This window comes from Elephas maximus, chromosome 13 (genome assembly GCF_024166365.1).
Source record: "Elephas maximus indicus isolate mEleMax1 chromosome 13, mEleMax1 primary haplotype, whole genome shotgun sequence".
In the NCBI taxonomy this organism is placed as follows: Eukaryota; Metazoa; Chordata; class Mammalia; order Proboscidea; family Elephantidae; genus Elephas; species Elephas maximus.
This window is the reverse complement of record NC_064831.1, coordinates 30,937,710-30,960,859: the sequence shown is the minus strand read 5'-3', so window position 1 is coordinate 30,960,859 and position 23,150 is coordinate 30,937,710. Positions and strand designations below refer to the sequence as shown.

The window sequence follows — 23,150 nt, the reverse complement described above, 5'->3', positions numbered from 1 at the left end:
ATTATTTATCCTTTAGCGGCTTAATGTTCTTATCTGTACAACTGAGTTGGACTAGGTGATCTCCTTAGTAGCCTATTTCCAAGAGAATCAGAATCAATGGGTCGGCGATGGTTTTGGGGTTTTTTTGGGTATCTATTTCCACATTTCTACAGGGAGCCCTGTTATCGCAGTGGTTAAGCAAAAGGTCAGCGGTTTGAACCTACCAGCCGCTCAACAGGAGAAAGATACAGCAGTCCGCTCCTGTAACAATTACAGCCTTGGAAGCCCTATAGGGCGGTTCTACTCTGTCCTATAGGGTCTCTATGAGACGGAATTGACTCCACACCAACAGGTACTCTGGCTCAGTGGCAGAATTTCCTCTTTCCATGCAAGAGACCAGGGTTCAATTTCTGGTCAATGTACTTCATGTGCAGCCACCACCCACCTGTCAGCAGAGGCTTGCATGCGGATCTGTGCGTCTATACTAAGAAAGACTAGGAAGAAAGGCCTGGCAATCTGCATCCAAACATCAGCCAGTGAAAACCCTATGGATCACAAAGGTTGTGCAACCGATCATGGGGATGGCGCTGGACTAGGCAGCGTTTTGTCTGTTATACGTGGCGCGTACCATGAGACTCCACGGCAGCTAATATTTCCTGTGATTCTACAACGTTTCTCTTGTTTTTAACCCATTTTCTCGACTAGGTGCTACACACGCGGTGCTAAGTTCAGGAAGGAGCAAGTTTCGCTACCACCGTTCCCGTTACTTGCTCCAGGAGAACTGATGTTTCTGCTGCGTTCCGGAGAGACTCCATGCACAAATAAGCGGGTTATTTCCTGATATTTTTTCTGTTTTCATAATTTATTTTCTATGTTGTTGTTGAGACTATACCCAGCAAAACACGCACCAATGCGACAACTTTTATACGTACAATTCAGTGACATTGGTTACATTCTTCAAGCTGTGCAACCATTCTCACCCTCGTTTTCCAAATTGTTCCTCCCCCATTAACATAGACTCACAGCCCCCTGAGGTTCCTGTCTAATCTTCTGAGTTACCGTTGTCAGTTCGATCCCTTATAGACAGTTCTTTAAAAGTACACAATGCTCAAGGCAGACAGTCTTTACTAGTTAAGCCAAACTATTATGTGGTTTAAAGAAGACTGCAGAGAACATTTTTGGTTTAAGGTTTGGTTTTTAAAAAAAAAAAAAGTGGTAGCAGAATTTATATACTATTACGCTCCTTGCAGGAGCCCTGGTGGTGCAGTGGTTAAAGCACTTGGCTGCTAACCAAAAGGTGGGCAGTTTGAACCCCCCAGCTGCTCTGAGGGAGAAAGATGTGGCAGTCTGCTTCTGAAAAGATTCCAGCCGTGGAAACCCTATGGGACGGTTCTACCCGCTCCTATAGGGTCATTATGTGTCGGAATCGACTCTACAGCTGTGCATTTTTGGTTTCTGCTCCTTGCAAATCTTTAACCTTGAAGATTATTCTGAGTCTGTAAACAGACAGCTGTCTTATTTTTCTACCCATTATTTGGATGTACCGTAGCCCATTCCTATTGATGGAGACTTAGGTTGCTTCATAAATACCCTGTGCATCCTTCAGTTTGTCTCAAAAGTAGAAAGACTGTTGGGTATGGGGAGAGGGAGGGAAGCACCAAAGGACTCTTGGTGATCTGATCTCCGAAGGCTCTCCAGGACAACCCTGGTCCTGTCCTTTGCTGTTTTCACACGTGAGAATTGGCAGATGCTGAGTCAGAGAAGGGCTGGACATGCAGGGAGCCTGTGGTGGGACACCCGGCTTAGTCCACACCGGTGGGAAGGGGAGGAAAGTTGAAGACATAGGAGATCAATCCCAAGACAGCATGTGAGGAGAGGTCAAATATAATCAAGAGCGGGGCAGGAAAACCAGAGCAAGCTCTGGAATCGAGTCAGTAACTAGGAGTGGGCAATCAGGGAACAGAAGTACGGTTAGGAGGAAAATCAGGGGTGGACAAAACCAAGGTGGAAATCAGGAGAATCTAGGTGTCACAAGGGCAGGGATGGGGGAGAGGTGCTTTTTCCCAAAGCAGTACAGCTGTTCCTCCCATGGCATGTGGGCCAACAGCATCTCTTGACCCAGTGGATGTGGGGCCCTCTGAAACCACTATACAGCCTCTTCATACAGACACTGTGGACCTCAGCCTTTTCTAAGAAATACTTGCTAAGGCCTATAACAGTCGATGCTGATTTCCTGTAGGAGGTACTCCATGCTTCTTGGATACACGTGATGTTTTACAGCCTCAGGCATCCAGTGTCCTCTTTAGGGAAACCAGTGAGTCTGGAGCATATTCCCTGCAGGACGTACAGGAGCATTTCTTTCTTCTTCTTCTTTTTTTTTTTTTATTGTGCTTTAGGTGAAAGTTTACAGAGCAAATTAGTTTTTCATTAAACAACTAATACACAAATTGTTTTGTGATGTTGGTTGCCAACCCCACGATGTGTCAGTACTCTCCCCTTTTTGACCTCGGGTTCCCCATTTGCATTTGTCCAGTTTTTCTACCTTCTTGTCCTTGCCCCTAGTCTGGTGTGCCCATTTGGTTTCATATACACAGCTGAACTACTGTTGTTTGTTTTATGGGCCCATCTAACCTTTGGCTGAAGGGTGAACTTCAGTACTAACTTCATTACTGAGTTAAAAAGGTGTCTAGGGGCCACACACTCGGGGTTTCTCCGGCCTGTCAAACCAGTGAGTCCAGTCTTTTTTTTTTTTGCTGAGTTTGGTGAGGTTTTTTTTGAGCTCTGTCCAGGACCATCTATTGTGACCCCTGTCAGAGCAGTCAGCGGTGGTAGCCAGGCACTGTCTAGTTGTGCTGGACTCAGTCTGGTGGAGGCTGTGGTAGTCGCGGTCCATTAGTCCTTTGGACTAATCTTTCCCTTGTGTCATCGGTTTTCTTCATTCTCCTTTAGGAGTGTTTCTTGTGTTGTGCTTCAGGACTCTGTGGACACCTCATTGGGATCATGGCAGGAAGACTGGATTTGGATTCAGAAGACCTGGCCTTGAGACTTTGGCGCTGCCCTCACTAGCCATGGGGTCTGGGAAGACTCCCTCAGCTTCTTAACCCTCACTTTTCTAAAAGTCAAAATGTTCAGCCTTCTGCCCTGCTTGTCCCACAGTGTCTGTATGAAGAGCAAATGAAACAATAAACGTGAAAATGCTTTGTAACCCATAGAATGCCAGGCACATCCCAGGGCTGGTATACTTGTTATTCTCTTTGTCCATCACTCACTCTCCTGCCTCATCTCTAGTTTTATCTGTTTCTCTGCTGTTCCCGGGTGGTTAATCTGCCTGGTATAACTTCCTCATTTCTTTATTGTATCTTCTTATCTAAACTTGGACATATTTCAGGGTAGCAGGGGTGAGGGCTGAGGCAGCTGGAGGAGCTGCAGGAGATAGAGAGGAAGAGTGAGAGTGAGGAGGGCGGCACCAGCAAGCAAACACACAGAAGAGAAGAACGAAGAAGACATAATAAGGAAAGTATGCTAAAAGCAGAAGGCAGGGTGCAGGCCTGCCTGGGTGACTTTGTGCCCTGCCTGTGACCGTTGACTCCTGGATCAGGGTGTGAGGGCCTGAGGCTTGTGGCCTCTTGGGTGCAGGGTTTGCAGAAGCTCTGCCTTTTGGGTGGCCCAGTCATGATTCTCTCTCAAGTGACCACAGAAACTCCGCCAATTTCTCTCTCACAGGGCTCCATACTGTAGGGTTATTAGCATCACGTGGAAGTGGTCGTGTGAATGATGAAAAGAAGATGCAGTACACAGTTTCCTTCTAGTCCTGAAACAGGAGATGTCATTACCAGAGAATGAACTGCGTGGTGTACGGCATCCATGACAAATGTTGATTGACAATATTTATGCAAACACATCTGGGACTCATATTTCACACATCTGTCCAGGACCCTGGGGAGAATCCCTACAAATGGGAAAATGGGGAAAAAAATGCTTTAGATGAGGCCAGCCGCTCCAGCAGAGGAGAGAGTACACCGCCCTCCTTATCTCTGCCGCGAGCGTCACCACGCAGTGGAACCGACTCCACTTCTTGCTGAAGAAACTAGCAAACTTCTCTTTTTTTGAAAGTAGAACAAATGTGCAACCAAACTCTAGTTTTTAATGTGGGAAAAAAAAAGTATTATATACCACTGGAAGATTGCCGCACTGATGGTGCAACATGAAATTAAACAATGATAAAAGAATGTTATTAAACTCAGGATATCCCAAAGTGTGTCGGCCTCGGTTGGATGCCCCATTCTTCTTGTTGTTGTTTTTGTTAGGAGCCGTCAAGTCGGTTCTGATTCATAGTGACCCTATGATAACAGAACAAAACACTGCCCAGTCCTGCGCCATCCTCACAATTGTTGTTATGCTTGAGCCCATTGTTGCAGCCACTGTGTCATTCCATTTCTTTGAGGGTCTTCTCTTTTTGCTGACCCTCTACTTTTAACAAGCATGATGTCCTTCTTCAGGGACTGATCCTTCTTGATAACATGCCCAAAGTATGTGAGACATAGTCGCACCATCCTCACTTCTCAGGAGCCCCATTCTTACATTCGTTAATTATGGAGACTGTTGAAACAATTTTATAACTCGGATAGTGAAGTGAAAGAAAATAGAGGTCAGAGGTCCAGGATTCACAACCTCTCCTGCTCTGTGAGGTAATTGATCTTTTTTGCGTTTCAGGATACCCAAGCTTTCCAGCCCAGTTTCTAGCCCACTTTCAGTCTCCCCTGTACCTCAGCCAAGATCCAGACAGCGTTAGAAAGAAAACCAAACCAAAACCAAACCTGTTGCTGTTGAGTCGATTCCGACTCATAGCGACCCTATAGGAAGGTGGGTAAAAACACACCGAGAATTCTCTGCAGTACTCCTGGGCCTTGAGTGCACATTAGAATCACCTGGGGACCTTTTAACACTTCTGATGCCCAAACCACACCCTAAAGCAATTATATCAAAATATCTGGTGGTGGAAAGTAGGCTTCAATATTTTTCGCAGTGATCCAGATGACTCCATGTGCGGCCATGTTTGAAAATCAATGCTCTACCAATTTCCAGCCCTCTCCCTGGCCACCCTGAGTCACTCTCTCCTCTAGTTCTCTAAGTGCATTATGGATGAATTTGATACAAATCAGGGGTCAGGGAGTTGGATGCCAAAGGCTTGTGAGGCAACTGCCAACTCTCTCAGCAGAGCGCAATAGCTTAGAAATCACCACTGAAGCCTTGAGCCCCTGGGAGACTCTGGCCAGAATACAGTGAAAGAGGACTGTGGCAACCAAGCTTTCCAGAACAAGAAAGCCACGTGTGGGGCGTTTATACCTGTATCTCCACTAAAGTTTACTGCTGATAGGACAGGTTGGTGGTTTAAGCCAGTAGTTCTCCAGACTTGGAGTGGTGCAAACAGTTAACGCACGCTCAGCTACTAGCACAAACGTTGGAGGTTCAAGTCCACCCAGGCCAGGTGATCGACATCAAGAAATCAACCATTAAAAACTCTATAGAGCACAGTTCTACTCTGACACACACGGGTCGCCATGAGTTGGAGTTGAGTCTGTAGCAAGTGGTGGTCTCAAACACTAGTGTGTGTCAGCTTTCCTGGAAAGCTTGTTAAAACCGATTGCTGGCCCCACCCGCAGACTTTTCTGATTCAGTAGGTCTGGAGTGGGAGCCAAGAATTTGAATTTCTAAGTTGCCAGGTGATGATGCTGATGCTGCTGGTGTGGGGACCATACTTCGAGAACCATTGGTTTAGGTAGGCGATATGTTCTTATCTGAGTTATGCCTGATAATTAGTCGCACCTGTTCTCAGTGTTGCCTCTGCAACAGCATCACCCAGGGAGTTTTTAAGCCCTGCCCAAATCAGCCATTTGAGGCTCTACGGGGCTGTGGTCTGGGCAAAAATATTTCTTAAAAGTTCCTCAGATGATTCCAGTAAGCATGTATGCTGGGTTGTGAATGAGTAAATTAAATCATAATTGAGTAGACTTTAATTTGTCATTACCCATGAAGACAGTTCTATTGAGCTTTAAATGTTGTTAGAGAACCCTACACAGAAAGAAGCCTTCGGGAGAAAATTAGTAATGTATGCACCCATCACAGTTTGTCTTCCCAGCTCTGATCTTTTTTTTTTTAATCAGTGGTTCATCATCTGTGGAAACTGACTGTGATGGGGCCAGGAACAAAACTAGGACAAAAGGCCTTCCCAGATTCATCAGGCCCCAGCCTGGTTGTAGGAGGCTGACTGTGTTGGGTACGTGGAGATGCCAAAGCTAAGAGGGTGGATGACACTCCTTGGCGTCGGGCCACGGGTACACCACTGCTCTGCGCTCTGTGCTCAGTCAGTGCTCTGAAGTGGTCTCCCCTTTCTATAGTCCCTTGGTTTCAAAACAGCAACAACTTATTATGTATTATCTGAAGTTATTTTATTCCCGTGGTTGTCGTTGTCTGTCTCCTCCACTGCCTTGTATTATATTCCGCTGTGTAGAGACCATTTGATAAATAGTTGTTTGGGGAATGAGTGACTGGAGGAAATATAAAGTAGGCAAGGTTAGTCTGAGGTAAAACTGCTAGTCATCCCTCTCACCTTTTTATCAGAGTCTGATATCCTCCTCCCTTTACCAACCCCTTCCAGGAATACATACATAGTATATTCCTAGTCACAAAGAGAAATAGGGAGGAGGTAAGGCATTTTTCTTTTAAAAATCTACATAATTTTTTTTGTTATTGTGCTTTAGATGAAAGTTTGCAGCTGAAGTTAATTTCTCATTCAAAAATTTATGCACATTGTTTTGTGACATTGGTTGCAATCCCACAATGTGACAACACTCTCTCCCTTTCCACCCTGGGTTCCCTGTGTCCATTCATCCTGTTCCTGTCCCTTCCTGCCTTCTCATCCTGCTTTTGGATAGGAGCTGCCCATTTAGTCTCATATATCCGATTGAACTAAGAAGCACCTTTCTCACGTGTACTATTTTTTGTCTAATCTTTGAAGAGCAGGCTTGGGGAATGGTTTCAGTTCTGGGTTAACAGAGCATCCTGGGGCCTAAAAAATCTGCATAAATTTTAAAGAAAATACTGGGAACTAGAGGAATTGCTTAATGCAAAGTTATGAAGTCTTAATAACAAAATTTCATGTTTTTAGGTGTTTTGGGGGAGGGGGATAGGGATGTTTCCCATGTTTTCCCACATGTAAGGGTCAGGTGGGAGTCTCTGGGTGGTGCAAACACTCTTAGCTGCTAACCAAAAGATTGAAGGTTCAAGTCCACCCAGAGACACCTTGGAAGAAAGGCCTGGCTATTTACTTCCTAAAACTCACCCACTGAAAACCCGAGGGAGCACAGTTCTACTTTGATACACATAGGGTCGCTATGAGTGGGAACTGACTCTAAGGCAACCGGGAAGGGTCAGATGACCTAATTCTCTCTACAGAGAAGTGGAGGAGGGGACCAAGAGATTGTTTTCATTATAAGCTCCATTTCATTATTTGACAATTTTATCAAGTGAAAGTATTCATTTAATATATTTTTCCTGGCATATTTACTTGAAGAAGGTAAGATCATGATAAATAGATGGTTAAACAGATGAAGGAAAGAGCATTAAAGGATAAGGGCACATTTTACGTATCAAAAGATAGTTTAGGCAAAGGAACGACTGTACACCTTTTAGCCCTCAGATGAGTAGAGGTAACAATTCCTCATGTCAAAAGAATATTAAGAAAAGTTTTTTTTGCTTACTTTGAGGAGGATTATCTGGTAAAACGATTTTATGCAACCGTCAGCTCTGGGAGTTTTCTTGTGACATTTTGATACGTTTTTACCTCATTGCATTAAGAAAACCACACCTGCAATTTCAATTTATGATCAGATTCAAACATGTAGTTTTGTCCAAAGAAGGAGGATCAACAATGCGCTGATGTCTTCTTCTTTTTAAACTTTCTATTTTAGTGTCTTTTCTAGAAGCCTGCTCGTATTTCATCAGATTTGCCCAGGCCCTAAAGCCATCTTTGGTTTGAAGTTACTCATTTAGGGAAGTTTCGTTTATCACCATGAGGCCTACCATTCTGGCCTGTAGTACCTGGCAGTTTAAAGAAATATATATTTTATATGACAACATACATATACATTCTAAAATGCTTCCTGCCATCAGTGGAATAATAGACGTGAACATGCTTTGAAATGAAAGAAAAAAAAAAAAGGATTATAAAATGATAGTTCTTTTCATTACTAAAGGAGCCCTGGTGGGCACAGTGGTTAAGCGCTCAGCTGCTAATCAAAAGGTCGGTGGTTCAAACCTACCATGGATGTGGCAGTCTGCTTCCATAAGGGTTTACAGCCTTGGAAACACTATGGGGCAGTTCTACTCTGTCTTTTGGGGTCACTATGAGTTGGAATCTACTTGATGGCAATGGGCATGGTTTTTGGTTTTTTATCATTACTAAACCGAATACTTTTTGTGTTTTATTTCTATCTCTCTTTTGAATAGCCAGTTTCAAAACTACAATTTAAAAAAAAAAAAAGTTTTTTTTCTTTTTTTTTTTTAAAGAGTAACTTAAAAAAAAAAAAGCTTTTAGCCGTGCCTTTTCCTCAGAATATTTCCTCAGAATATTGCTGCTACCTGGCCTGCTCTGTCAGTGGAGCCCTGGTGGTGCAGTGGTTAAGAGTTCCCCTGCTGTCTGCTTCCTTAAAGATTTACAGCCTTGGAAAACCCATGGGGCTAGCAGGCCATTGGTTAGTTAGTTGGTGAGGCCTGTTTTGTCAGCCTCCCTCTGAGGTAGAGAAGGAAGAGACTGGTCTTCCCAGTGTATAAATGAGGTGAGCTATTGCCAGGGTCACACAGGCCCTGAGCCCTGGGGTCACACACCTTGCTCAGATCAGCATGGGGTTAACATTGCCAGAAGGGCAACTGCAAGATGGAGACAAACCAAAATATAAATGGAAGACGTACATTTGTGATAAAAAAAGAAAAAATTTTTTTTTTGATAGAGAAGAGCAAAGCAGGGAAAGGAGATGTGAGCTATGGCCTCACAGGCCAACGAACGCCCCCACAGGAGGAACAGGATATAAGCAGCCGTACCTAACCAAAGTTCCCCTCACCAGTGTGTGTGAAGCACAGGAGTGCAACCCGCTCCTTGCTCGAAGTGTCCTTGCTCAAGGCTCTGGGGGAAGCCAGTTCCTGAGGTTTTTGAAGTGGTACCCGAGGAGAACAAAGTGGTGGGTGGGATTTTCTTGGATCAGCAAAGCCCTGAACGGGTCTCTGAGACTGGCTTGCTTTTGATCTTATTTTACCTTTACACTGAATTCAGCCCGCCCTTCTGGAAACCCTGGTGGCATAGTGGTTAAGTGCCTCCGCTGCTAACCAGAAGACCAGCTGTTTGGACCTGCCAGGTGCTCTTTGGAAATTCTGTGGGGCAGTTTTACTCTGCCCTATAGGGTCGTTATGAGTTGGAATCAACTCAGTAGTAGGGCTTGGTTTTTTTTCTGGACTGAACCCTCTAGTAGGCCTCAAGCACTCTGAATTTCAGTATTGCTGCTCGAGCTGAGCTCCTGATGTTGTGCTTGTCTCACTCTCCTCCTGCCAACTTTTTTCTGCATTTATTGATATGATTCTGTGATTGTTTTTTTCATATTTTTTTTAATGTGATGAATTGCATTGATGATAGACTCTCTAAATGTGATCCACTCTTGAATTTCCGGTTTTATTTTACTCGATTATTGTTTTGTTTGTATTTTTCCAGTGATTGTCTCTTGCTATTTGAATGGCTTATCTAGCACTCAGTCTAAATATTTTTCTTAAATTTGTTAGCTGGCTACATAGCCAGTATGTCTATGATCTTAGTTAATAACTGACATAGAGATGGTCATTTGTTTGACCAAAAAAAAAGGAGAGAGAGAGAAAAAAGATCGTAATCATAAATAGTTACTAGATAAAATACAGGATACCCAGTTAAATTTGAATTTCAGATAAACAACAAATCATTTGTTAGTAGGTCCTATGTAATATTTGTATATCCCATACTTAAGCTAAACTACATGAGACATACTTATGCTAAAAAATTATCTGAAATTGTATTTTTATTTGCTAAATCTGGCAACCCTAATCATAAACAGTTTTTAGAAATACATAAATTAATTTGATAAATATCGTTAGGGGGTTAAAAAAAATGTCAGCAAACCTAGCCAACCACTTGGGATACTGTTTCTGAAAACTACAATGGGTTAAGGAAGTAGGAAATAATAAAGACGATTTTAATTCATATAAGGCAAAAAAAAAAAAAACAGAGAAACAATTTTGAAAACAAACTAGATTCATTGGTTTTTATTTTGAGAAAACCGAAAGAACAACAAAACCTAGAACCCTGCTCTGGTAGACAACCCTCCTCCTGAACCACCTTCTTCAGTTACTCAGGAAGTGTTTCTGTGTTGTCTCAGTAACTAAGGCAGATTTCCTCATTGGTTTTGTTACGCAAATTTCTTTTTCAAGTTTTCAAGTCGGCTTTTACTGGCTTGGAAATTAGCATCTATTGAATTTGCTTGTATTCTCTTTGTTTCCTTTTCAAAAGTCTTCTCAAAATGCTGTGAGGACCTGGCCTTTCTGCAAATTATCATGCTGCTCAAAGCAGGTTTCTCTGGGTCTGAACTTCCATCCATACTTTGAGAGGAAAGTGGATAAGAACGCTTTTTCTGTACTGCTCCATAGATCCAGCAGCATAGTATTCTCTACCCTGTTGTTGTCTGGTGCCATTGAGTTGGATGCAATTCATGGTAACCCCATGTGTTACAGAGTAGAGCTGCTCCATAGGGTTTTCTTGGCTGTAATCTTTATGCAAGAAGGTCACCAGGCCTTTTCTACCTCAGTGCTGCTGGATGCGTTCGAATCACCTACCTTTGAGTTAGAGTTACTAGTCAGGTGCAAACCATTCGCGCCACCCAGGGACCTTTCTCTACACTAAAGGGGAGCAATAAGTGATGCCTGTTTTAGCTTGAGGAGACAGAAATGAACTATTCATATCTAAAAAAATTCTGAATTGTTAGTTAACATTTTGGAGTACAATCATAAAACTGAGTTAATTTAACATCACAGCTATCCAGTATAGTTTCATTTCACTGCTTAAATGATTGTAATCTTGTCATGAATGCAATTAAATTTAGGGATAGGAAAGATTTCATGCCAACCGTTCATTCAGGCAGTCATCATGCTTTTGTTGTGTGCCTGTTCTGTGCCGGGCACTATTCTAAGCCTTGGGATAGAAAGGTAAACAAGACCAGACCCTGCCTCCCAGGGAAGTGACCACAGAGTAGGAACAATGGCATGCAAACTGCTAATGATAATACAGTTTAATAAAAGCCACGTGTATTTGTGTGTGGAGTGCCCTGAGGACAAAGGAGAGGTGGGCATTCATTGCTGCTGGGGTGGGAGATTTAGGAAATCTTCACAGAGGAATTGACCATTGAATTGAATCCCAGAAGTTCGTCAAGCAAAGATGGCAGGGAAAGGCATTCCAGATAAGGACACAGCATATGGAAGGGTTCAGTGGCCCAAAAGAGCTTGGCACATTCAGTAGTTGTATCATAGGGCTCAGGGTGAGAAGTGGCAAGGGGTAAGAGCGAAAGAAAATCGGAACCAGCTCTTAAGGGGCCTTGTAATGACGATAAGGGACTTGGAATCTGTCCCACGGGAAATGATAACTCACTGACAGGATAAAGATATGAAGAAAATGATGACATTTTTGTTATAGAAAGATTACTCTGGAAATTTTGTGAAAATGGGTTGGAGAAATATAAGACTTGAAAACAAGGAGACTGGTTAAGAAATTAATGAAATAGCCTAGGAGAACTAAGAGGGCCTGAACTAGCAGGGGGAAGATAATGACTTCTGTTTTGCACATGCTGAGCCTAAGGCCCCTGTGGCAAACCCAAGGAGAACTGATAACGGTCAGTTGAAAAATACTGGTCTGTGGCTGGGCAGATAAGACAGTCTGGAGGTGATTATTTGGGAATCACTGGCCTAGGAGTGAAAGGAAAGTTGTGAAACTGAGTGCAATGGCCTAGGAATGGTGTCAGGGGTGAGAAGAGGAAAGGTAAACATTAACATGACAGGAGGAAGGGGCTTGTAACCAAAGACTGGAAAGGAGCAATCAGAGTCATAACAGGAGATACAGAAGAGAGTGGCGCCATAAGACCCAAGGAAAAAGAACACTTTAATAATTGATTATGTTAAATGCTACACAAAATAAATAAATAAATAGGGACAGAAATGGGTCCTTTGGATTTAGTGGTTAGGAGGCACTGGTGATTCAGGGGGAGCCCTGGTGGCGCAGTGGTTAAGAGCTCGGCTGCTAACCAAAGGTCAGCAGTTCAAATCCACCAGCTGCTCCTTGGAAACCCTATGGGGCAGCTCTCTGTCCTATAGGGTTGCTATGAGTTGGAATCGACGGCAACAGGCTTGGTGACTCAGGAAGAGCGATTGGAGTGCTGAGCTTGATGCAGTGGCCAGATTGCAGTAGGCTGAGAAATGAATGGAAAATGAGAAAATAAAGATGTGTTATCTGTTTTTCAAAGACACTGGGAGTCATTGCAAGGAAAGATGGGGAGAGCTAGAGGATTCTCAGGATGAAGGACAGCTCACACAGTTGTTGAATGGGAGTCTAAACTGCTGTGTCAACCTGCATCGAAACACAGGAAAATAATAGTAAAAACCAAAACAAAGCTTTATGCCAAGTGAAAGAAGCAGGACACAAAGGCCACATACTGGACATGTCCATTGATACGACCTTCAGTACAGACACAACTAAAAGAGAAAAATTTTTTTTACAACTACAGGGCCGGAAATCAGATCTGTCATTGCCAGGGGCAGGAGGGGAGGTGGGGTGTGAACTGATGACAAAGGGGCACAAAAATTTGAGAACATTCAATATATTGATTGCAGTGGTGGATAGCCAACTACATAAGTTTGTTAAAACTCAGGACTGCACCCCTGAAAAGGATGAATTTTACTGTATGTAAATTATACCTCAAGAAATCTGATATTTCAAAAATGAAAAATAACAAAAAAAAAAAGAGCTCAGACACCCTGTAATTATTTTTCATTATGAATGTATACCTACCAAAAAGAATAGAGAATAATGTAACAAATAACAGGGTACCCAACCACGACCTAATTATCTTACTTTTTGGCATATTGACTGACGCAGGGGTTGGCAAACTTTTTCTTAAAAGGCCAGAGAGTAAATATTTTAGATGTCGTGGGCCGAGAGTCAAAATTGAGGCTATTATGTAAGTATTGATATAACCATTAAAATATAACTCTTTACAAATGTAAAAACCATTCTTAGTTCAGGGGCTGGAAAAAATAGGAAGCTGGTTGGATTTGGCCCGTGGGTCTTAGTTTGCTGAAAGAAACACAGCATTACAGACACAGCTGAAGCCCTCCTTATGCCCCTCTCTGATCTCGGTTCTCTCCTTCATGCCCCAAAAGTAACTACTATCCTAAAGCTAGTGTGTGTCATTTCCATACTTCTCAAATATGCCTATGTCTGTAAGCTATATATAGCATTGTTTGGGTGTCTTAAAAATTTTAAGTAAGCAAAATTATTCTGTGCATAATAAGCTTCAACTGGCTTTTTAAATTAATATTACTTTTGAGGCTGATCCATCTGGATACATGTAGTTCTGGTTTCATTAATTTCACCTGCTCTATGGTATCTTATTTTATAATTATACCAAATTTCATTTATCCTTCTTCTGTTAATAGACATTTAGGTTGTTTCCTTTTTTTTTTTTTTTTCCATTTTTACAAACAGTGCTACAACCAATGTTCTTGACCGTGTCTCTTTGCTGCACATCTGTGAGTGTTCTGGAATATATTCCTAGGAGTACATTGTTGGGATTGCAGAGTATGAGAATCTTCAATTTATTAGATATTGCTAAGTTGTTCTCCAGAATGGCTGTATAGACATTTTTTTCCTTTTGCAGTAATCTGGTGTACTTGGTGTGATGGTTAATGTTGTGTATCAGCTTGGCTGGGTCATGATTCTCAGTGGTTTGGCAGTTGTATAATGATGTGATCACTTCCATGATGAGATTTGATATAATGTGATCACCTCCATGATGGGATCTGCTGTGAGTAGTCAATCAGTTGAAAGAGAGCTTCCTTGGGCATGTGGCCTGCATAGAATATAAGTGGACGCTCTGGCAAGGCTCATGGGCTTTTGCTCGCTCTGGATCCTGCAGCTGGCTCATGTTCACCTGACCTCTGGTTCTTGGGACTTGAGCTAACAGCTTATCTGCAGTCTTACCTGCTGATCTTGGAATTCATCGATCGTTGAAGCCTGTGAGCAAGAGCCCTGCTTTCTGAACTTCGATCTTGGGTTCGCCGGCCCCTGAAGCTACGTGAATCAGGAGAAGCCTCTATCCTGACCCACGGACTTGGAATGTTCCAGCCTCTACAACTGCATATATGTATACACTTTACTGGTTTTGCTTCACTAGAGAACCCAGCCTAAGACACTCAGTAACCTGAAAATTCTCCCAATATGTAATACCTGGAAATACTAGACAAAATATAACATGCAAACTCTTAAATGTATAAAGAAATCTCAAGAAACCAAGGAAATCCTCAGGGCCCAGAAAATGCTGAAGAAAGATTGTAAAGGAAATTTAAGTCCAGAGCCATGTCTACATATTGAGGGTTTCCTAGAATAAAAGTTTGGACCTACACAGAGAAGAAAATATTTGGTGGTTATGAGAGCGGAACGGGAGGGGGAGGGAGAGGGGGATTCACTAATTAGATAGTAGACAAGAACTAATTTAGGTGAGGGGATGGACAACACACAATACAGGAGAGGTCAGCACAACTGGAGTATACCAAAAGCAAAGAAGTTTCCTGAATAAACTGAACATTTAGAAGGCCAGAGCAGCAGGGGCCGGGGTTTGGGGACCATGATTTCAGGGGACATCTAGGTCAATTGGCATAATAAAAACTATTAAGAAAACATTCTGCATCCCATTTTGGAGAGTGGCACCTCAGGTCTTAAACGCTAGCAAGTGGCCACCTAAGATGTAACAATTGGTCTCAACCCACCTGGAGCAAAGGAGACTGGAGAACACCAAAGATGCAAGGTAAGCCCAAGAGTGAGAATGGCCCACATAAATCAAAGACTATGTCAGCCTGAGACCAGAAGAACTAGGTGGTGCCCAGCTACAACAGATGACTGTTACAACAGGGAGCACAACAGAGAATTCCTGAAGGAGCAGGAGAGCAGTGGGATGCAGACCCCAAATTCTAGTAAAAAGCCAGGCTCAATGGTCTGACTGAGACCAGGGGGATTCCAGAGGTCATGGTCCCCAGACCTTCTGTGAGCCCAAGACAGGAACCATTCTCAAAGCCAACTCTCCAGATAGGGATTGGACTGGACTACAAGACAGAAGGTGATACTGGTGAGGAGTGGGCTTCTTGGATCAAGCAGACACATGAGACTATCTGGGAAGTGCCTGTCCGGAGAGGAGATGTGAAGTCCAAGGGGGACAAAAGCTGGCTGAATGGACACGGACACACAGGGTGGAGGGAAGGAATATGCTGTCTCATTAGGGGGAGAGCAGCTAGGAGTATATAGCAAGGTGTACATAAGGTTTTGTATTAGAGACTGACTTGATATGTAAACTTTCACTTAAAAAAAAACCGTTTGGGTCTACAGAGGTAAGACAGGCTACATAATATTTTTATGGGGCTCCCTGTTTGTTGGGTCAAAGTTAAAGCTAACACACCAACCAAAAACAACAAGAAAACAGTTGCCATCAAGTTGATTCCAACTCATGGTGACCCCGTGAGTGTGAGAGAACTGTGCTCCACAGGGTTTTCATGGCTATGACCTTTTAGAAGCAGATTGCCAGGTTTTTCTTCTGAGGTACCTCTGGGTGGGTACTTAACCATTTGCACCACCTAGGGACTCCTTAATATACCAGGCCATGGTTAAAAAATGAAGAGCAACTGCAATGACTTTTGCAAAGTTCAAAGTCAGTGAGCTGCCCCAGGCTGATATCACCATCACCTGACACCTGTAAAACCTGGTCCCTCCTCTGATTTCCAATTTGGCTTTGCCCATTTCTTTCTTTCTTTTTTTTTTTTTTTTTATAATTTTTATTGTGCTTTAAGTGAAAGTTTACAAATCAAGTCAGTATGGCTTTGCCCACTTCTGACTTCTTTCTCAGAAGCCTTGGTGGCACAGTGGTTAAAAGTTTGGCTGCTAACCAAAAGGTTGGCGGTTTGAATCTATCAGCTGCTCCTTGGAAACCCTGTGGGGCAATTCTACTCTGTCCTATAGGGCTGCCATGAGTCAGAATCAACTCTATGGCAACAAGTTTTTTTGGGGGGCGGGGGAGGCAGCTTTCTCATTGACGATCATTTTAGTCTTCTTGGTTATCTACTTCTGGTCACTGATTTGGCTTCATAGCTGACTCTGGAATGCTGGCTTATGCCTTTAATGAGGTTACGGCACCTCCTCATGGAAACTCCTGGAGGCTGACTCCGGATACATGCCCTCTTCCCCATCCCAAGGCTGGTGTTTAAGCCTTAGATCCAATCATGGGCTCTCCTGACACACATCTCTATCTGTGTTTCTTCCAAGTCTCATTTTGTGGTAACAAGACTGAGGTTGAACTGGAAAAATATTGGAGAAGACAGCGCTATACAGCAGCTTGGTGATGAGATCAGAAAATTTGGGGTTATATTAAATAGGATGAGCCATCTTCTATGTGCTAGGTTCTGTCACTAGTGCCCCCAAGATTTCCATCATGAATGGGAGTCAACAAGCAACAAGATTAGGTCGACGTAACCTTCACACAAATGTTATCAAGCAGACAAAAATATGTTTAACATAATTAAAGACATAAAAGAAGGAATAACACAAGGAAAAAAGACATTATGTATATAAAAAAGGAGAGATTTTCTAGGAAAGAAAAATATGAAAACTAAAATTGAAAACCCAGTGGATGGGCTAAGTAGCAAGATAGACAAGACAATTGCACTCATGTGCCCTCTCGCCAATGTACACAAAAGTTCCTGTTTCTCCATGTCTTTCCTAACACTTGAGGGTAGTGCAAACCATGCCCATTCTTTCTTCTGGTTTCCCGGGATTCAAAATGTTAGACACACAAGGGTTTTAAGCCTCCCACTCTTCCTACCCACCCACCCCTGGTTTTTGGGTTTTTTTTTTTTTGGTCCCTGTGAGTGTTTTGTCCTTGGGGGTCAGTTCTCAGCAGGGCTCTCCTGCAGCAATGCTGCCTGACAGGAGGCTGTTCTTTCTCCCTGGTTCTCACGCCCAGAAGTCTCTCACCCAGTGACTTCAACATTCCACTTTTCCTGCTTCTGGTCTTAACTCTGCTAACCCCCGGATTGTCTTGGTGCTCACCCAGCACCCCTCTCAGCCCCTCCCTTCCTCCTCCACAGGCCAAAGTTGAACCTAACTCTCCCCATATCTTTTCCTCTCAGTCAGTCTCTGACCCAACACAAATAAACAGTGATCTGTCACTACTCTGCAATAACCTTAAAGTCCAGCCGACAGGAGTTTATGTGATACACCCACAGTTGAGAAGGTACCAAGGCCCTATTTTTCCAAACCCAAAACTAGACACCTAGCCAGGCAGAGCCTGAAAACCCAGACATAGTACAGTGTATGGTTAGAGCATGGCTCCTGAAGGTAAGTCTTAGATCCACTGCTTAGCTGTGTGAGCTTGGGCAGTCACCTAGCCTCTCCAGGACTCAACTTTCTCATGCTAGTGATTGCACGCACCTTCTAAGATCATTATGAGAATTACATGAGTTAATATATGTAAAGTGTTTAGAACGGTGCCTGGCTTATCACACACACACCACATATGCTAGCTTTCATCATAGTTAATATTGTGCTCCACAGGGTTTTCAGTGGCTGATTTTTAGGACCGTCCCAGGAAATAGCAGATGGCAGTCATAGTCACTAAAACGAGATACGACAGGGTCATAAAGTGCTACTTCAGTTATCCAACTAGTATTTTCTTCTGTTCTCTTTTTGTCTTCTCAACGTTCGCCCAATTAATTATATGGTTCTTATTCTTCTGAAATAGCCCAGAAAATCTCCCAGGACTTACCAAGAGAGCTACTGCCTCGTCGTTTCTGCTTCAAGCCCTTTAGCTCTCTCCCGTCTACAGACCGTTCTGTTTGAAGCAGCCACCAAGTGCCATGCTTTGTGTATCTGTCAAGTTGCTTTGTTTGCTGAGAGTGTGGAGCTGATACGTAAGGCCCAGGGTAAGGAACAGAGGTGGGAACACCTCCGCTCCTTCCGAGGGCAGAAAGGCACCTTCAGTCTGAACTGCTTTAGGAGCCTACATTGGCCAAGATACCTGGGCCTGGAGATTTTCTTTAACAATACTCATCTATTTGGTCAAAATCCCTGAAAAGCTGTTTTCCTAATTCTCTCTTGGTGACTTCTAAGTGATTGTTTCAGTTGGGATAGTACACAATTCTGCATCAGGCCATTTATCTACAAAGAGAAAGGATGCTGACTCAGAGGTAATGACGATGGACCCTTGTAACTGCAGGCGTTAGATAATGTTGCCTGTTTGTCATTAATGAAATATGGTTGCAAGGAAGAGAGTCAGGCTATTCAGTAGACTGGATTCTCCTACCAAACATCCCCAGATACTTTTTGAAGAATTCAAGCAAACACAGTGTGACACCTATAAACCAAGTCATATCCTGAAGTTTTAGGCATCATTAGCTCAAAAGGATATGTACATCAATTAATGTCAAAATACATATTCAGTTTCTGGTTTAGAATAACTTTCACTTGACTGATCTCAGACTAACAGGACTTTATTGTACAGCTTTTTGCAAGTGGGCATTTTTGTATTTTCAGACAATGGGAACCCAGGCAGGGGCCAATAAGTGTGCTGGAAAGTCTGGATAATTCCCATACTCCAGTGAAATACAGTTTCTCATCTCTGACTTCTCCAGGCATGCTAACACTACCTCGTTTCAGGACTTGTGGGTTTTTAGTGATCAGCCTCATGTCCAATCTAGGGATAATTTTAGTATTTATCAACACCTAATTATTGAGTTCTTTATTTATGCTGGCATCATAAGACCTAAGACCCTGGCTGTTGCAAACCATTAGCACACTCAGCTGCTAACCAAAAGGTTGGAGGTTTGAGTCCATGTAGAGGTGCCTTAGAAACCCTGGTGGCATAGTGGTTAAGAGCTACATCAGCTAACCAAAAGTCAGCTGTTGGAATCCACCAGATGCTTCTTGGAAACTCTATAGGGGCAGTTCTACTCTGTCCTATTGGGTTGCTATGAGTTGGTAATCGAATCGACGGCAGTGGGTTTTTGGTTTTTTGGTAGAGGTGCCTTGAAAGAATGGTTGGGTGATATATTCCTGAAAATCCAGCCATTAAAAACCCTATGGATTGACAAAGGCCCAGTTTCTGTTAATTGGGGAAAAGATAGTCTTTTAAACAAATGGTGCTGGCATAACTGGATATCCATTTGCAAAAAAATGAAACAGGACCCGTACCTCACACCATGCACAAAAACTAACTCCAAGTGGATCAAAGACCTAAACATAAGACTAAAACGATAAAGATCATGGAAGAAAAAATAGGGACAACGTTAGGAGCCCTAATACAAGGCATAAACAGAATACAAAACGTTACCAAAAATGATGAAGAGAAACCAGATAACTGGGAGCTTCTAAAAATCAAACACCTATGCTCATCTAAAGACTTCTCCAAAAGAGTAAAAAGACCACCTACAGATTGGGAAAGAATTTTCAGCTATGACATCTCCGACCAGCGCCTGATCTCTAAAATCTACATGATTCTGTCAAAATTCAACCACAAAAAGACAAACAACCCAATCAAGAAGTGGGCAAAGGATATGAACATGCACTTCACTAAAGAAGATATTCAGGCAGCTAACAGATACATGAGAAAATGCTCTCGATCATTAGCCATTAGAGAAATGCAAATTAAAACTACGATGAGATTCCATCTCACTCCAACAAGGCTGGCATTAATCGAAAAAACACAAAATAATAAATGTTGGAGAGGCTGCGGAGAGATTGGAACTCTTATACACTGCTGGTGGGAATGTAAAATGGTACAACCACTTTGGAAATCTATCTGGCGTTATCTTAAACAGTTAGAAATAGAACTACCATACAACCCAGAAATCCCACTCCTCGGAATATACCCTAGAGATACAACAGCCTTCACACAAACAGATATATGCACACCCATGTTTATTGCAGCTCTGTTTACAATAGCAAAAAGCTGGAAGCAACCAAGGTGTCCATCAACGGATGAATGGTTAAATAAATTATGGTATATTCACACAATGGAATACTACGCATCGATAAAGAACAGTGACGAATCTGTGGAACATTTCATAACATGGAGGAACCTGGAAGGCATTATGCTGAGTGAAATTAGTCAGAGGCAAAAGGACAAATATTGTATAAGACCACTATTATAAGATCTTGAGAAATAGTATAAACTGAGAAGAACACATACTTTTGTGGTTACGAGGTGGGGAGGGAGGGAGGATGAGAGAGGGTTTTTTACTGATTAGTTAGTAGATAAGAACTACTTTAGGTGAAGGGAAGGACAATACTCAATACATGGAAGGTCAGCTCAACTGGACTGAACCAAAAGCAAAGAAGTTTCCGGGATAAACTGAATGCTTCAAAGGTCAGCGGAGCAAGGGCGGGAGTTTGGGGACTATGGCTTAAGGGGACTTCTAAGTCAATTGGCAAAATAATTCTATTTTGAAAACATTCTGCATCCCACTTTGAAATGTAGCGTCTGGGGTCTTAAATGCTAACAAGCGGCCATCTAAGATGTATCAATTGATCTCAACCCACCTGCATCAAAGGAGAATGAAGAACACCAAGGTCACACGATAACTATGAGCCCCAGAGACAGAAAGGGCCACATGAACCAGAGACTTACATCATCCTGAGACCAGAAGAACTAGTTGGTGCCCGGCCACAACTGATGACTGCCCTGACAGGGAGCACAACAGAGAACCCCTGAGGGAGCAGGAGATCAGTGGGATGCAGACCCCAAATTCTCTTAAAAAGACCAGACTTAATGGTCTGACTGAGACTAGAGGAATCCCGGCGGTCATGGTCCCCAAACCTGTTGGCCCAGGACAGGAACCATTCCCAAAGACAACTCATCAGACATGGAAGGGACTGGACAGTGGGTAGGAGAGAGATGCTGATGAAGAGTGAGCTACTTGTATCAGGTGGACACTTGAGACTGTGTTGGCATCTCTTGTCTGGAGGGGGGATGGGAGGGTAGTGAGGGTTGGAAGCTGGCAAAATTGTCACGAAAGGAGAGACTGGAAGAGCCGACTCATTAGGGGGAGAGCAAGTGGGAGGATGGAGTAAGGTGTATATAAACTTATATGTGACAGACTGACTTGATTTGTATATGTTCACTTGAAGCTCAATAAAAATTAAAAAAAAAAACCCTATGGAGCAGTTCTACTCTGACATGCATGGAGTTGCCATGAGTCAGGATTAACTCAGTGACAACTGGCTTGAGTTTTTTTATATTTATGCTGAGCCCTTACAGGGCGTTGGGAAGTCAAAGGCCAATTAAAGAGGATCTTTGTCCTCAAGGTGCTCACAGCACGGTGGGAGACATGGGCACACATGGAATTATGATCCCAAGCCATTAGTTCTATCTATAGAAGTTTAGGTCTATGGAAACGTAATGAAATTAGAGCTCTGGGGGAGGAGCAGTGGGGAAGAGACTTCAGGGAGGAGATAACATGTAGCCGGAGCCTTTGAAGGTTACATAGGAGTTCTCTAGGTAGAAAAAGAGAACTTGTCATTTACTGTAAGGGAGGACTACAGAAGCCTGGAGCACATGCTCTAATCTGTGTGACTAGAGGGAGCTGAAGGAGCCTTGGTGGTAAAATGGTTAAGTGCTCAGCTGCAAACTGAAAGGTTGATGGTTAACGGCTCCGGGCTCTGCGGGAGAAAGACTTAGCCACCTACTCTTGTAAAGATGACAGGCTGGGAAACCCTACGGGGCAGTTCTACTTTGACACATGGTGTTGCTGTGAGTTAGAACCTAACAACAGAGAGAGCTGTGGCGGAGAGTGGGAAGAGCACAAGGGGGGTACCCCTGGCAATGAGGTTGAAGTGACAGCCTAAAGGGCATAAATGAGGAGCAGCTGAAGGTTTTTAGGTTGAGAGTCACATAATCAGATACGGGTTTAAGAGAACTCTTATTTCAGTCTCTTCAGATTATCCTTTTGTCTCTCCTGAGTTGCGGACACCTCGATGCAATCATGTTTTTCAGAAGCTCAGGAAAATGCACAGGGAAGGTTAAATATTACTGTCAAGGCACTTTTTGAGGCACCTGTGGTAGTGATAGTGTTAGGAGCCCTGGCAGCACAGTGGCTAAAGAGCTTGCCTGCTAACCTAAAGGTTGGCAGTTTAAACCTACCAGCTGCTCCATGAGAGAAAGATGTGGCGGTCTGCTTCCGTACAGACTGCAGTCTTGAAAGCCCTGTCCTATGGGGTGTCTATGAGCTGTAATCGACTCAACGGCAATGAATTTGTTCTGTTTTCTGTTTGTGATAGTGTTAACAGATAGTTAAAAAAAAAAAATGATGGAAGTAGGATCACTAGGTGTCACTGTCTTGAGACCTGTGGGAAAGACCTGGTTGCAGAGGTCTTGGCAGAGAGAGTGACGGGTCCGGTCTGGGGGACTGAACAGAAACCTGGAGTGGAAGTCAGAAGAGCTGACTGCCAGTGGGACTCAGAGGCCTCTCCTTCCTCCACCTCAGTTTCTTTACCTGTACCCTCTGGTAGGGTTTGAACTGAACCATCTTTATACTCCCTCCAGCTCCAAAACTTGGTGCATAAAACAACACATTGTCCCCCAAGCTCATTTTGAACGCTAACCTCAATTTCAACCAAATATCTTTCCAGTTGGAATGATGTGAGTTTTACTTTCTCTCCTTTTTCCACTTCAGATGCCTTGGGGAGACCCCAAGGAGATCACCCAGGGAAAGAGAAATTGGTGGGGTGGGGGTGGTCGGGTGCTGACGTTGACCTCCAGGAAGTTGCCACATCTGTAAGGTCAGTGCCTGATTTC

At 43.2% G+C, this 23,150-nt stretch overlaps 1 protein-coding gene across 7 annotated transcripts in view; it reads right to left on the bottom strand.

Annotated features, from left to right (window-relative positions):
* The window catches only part of TMEM154 (transmembrane protein 154), a 103,402-nt gene that overhangs the window by 79,210 nt on the left and 1,042 nt on the right, over window positions 1-23,150 (bottom strand). The gene's annotated exons all lie outside the window — the stretch shown is intronic.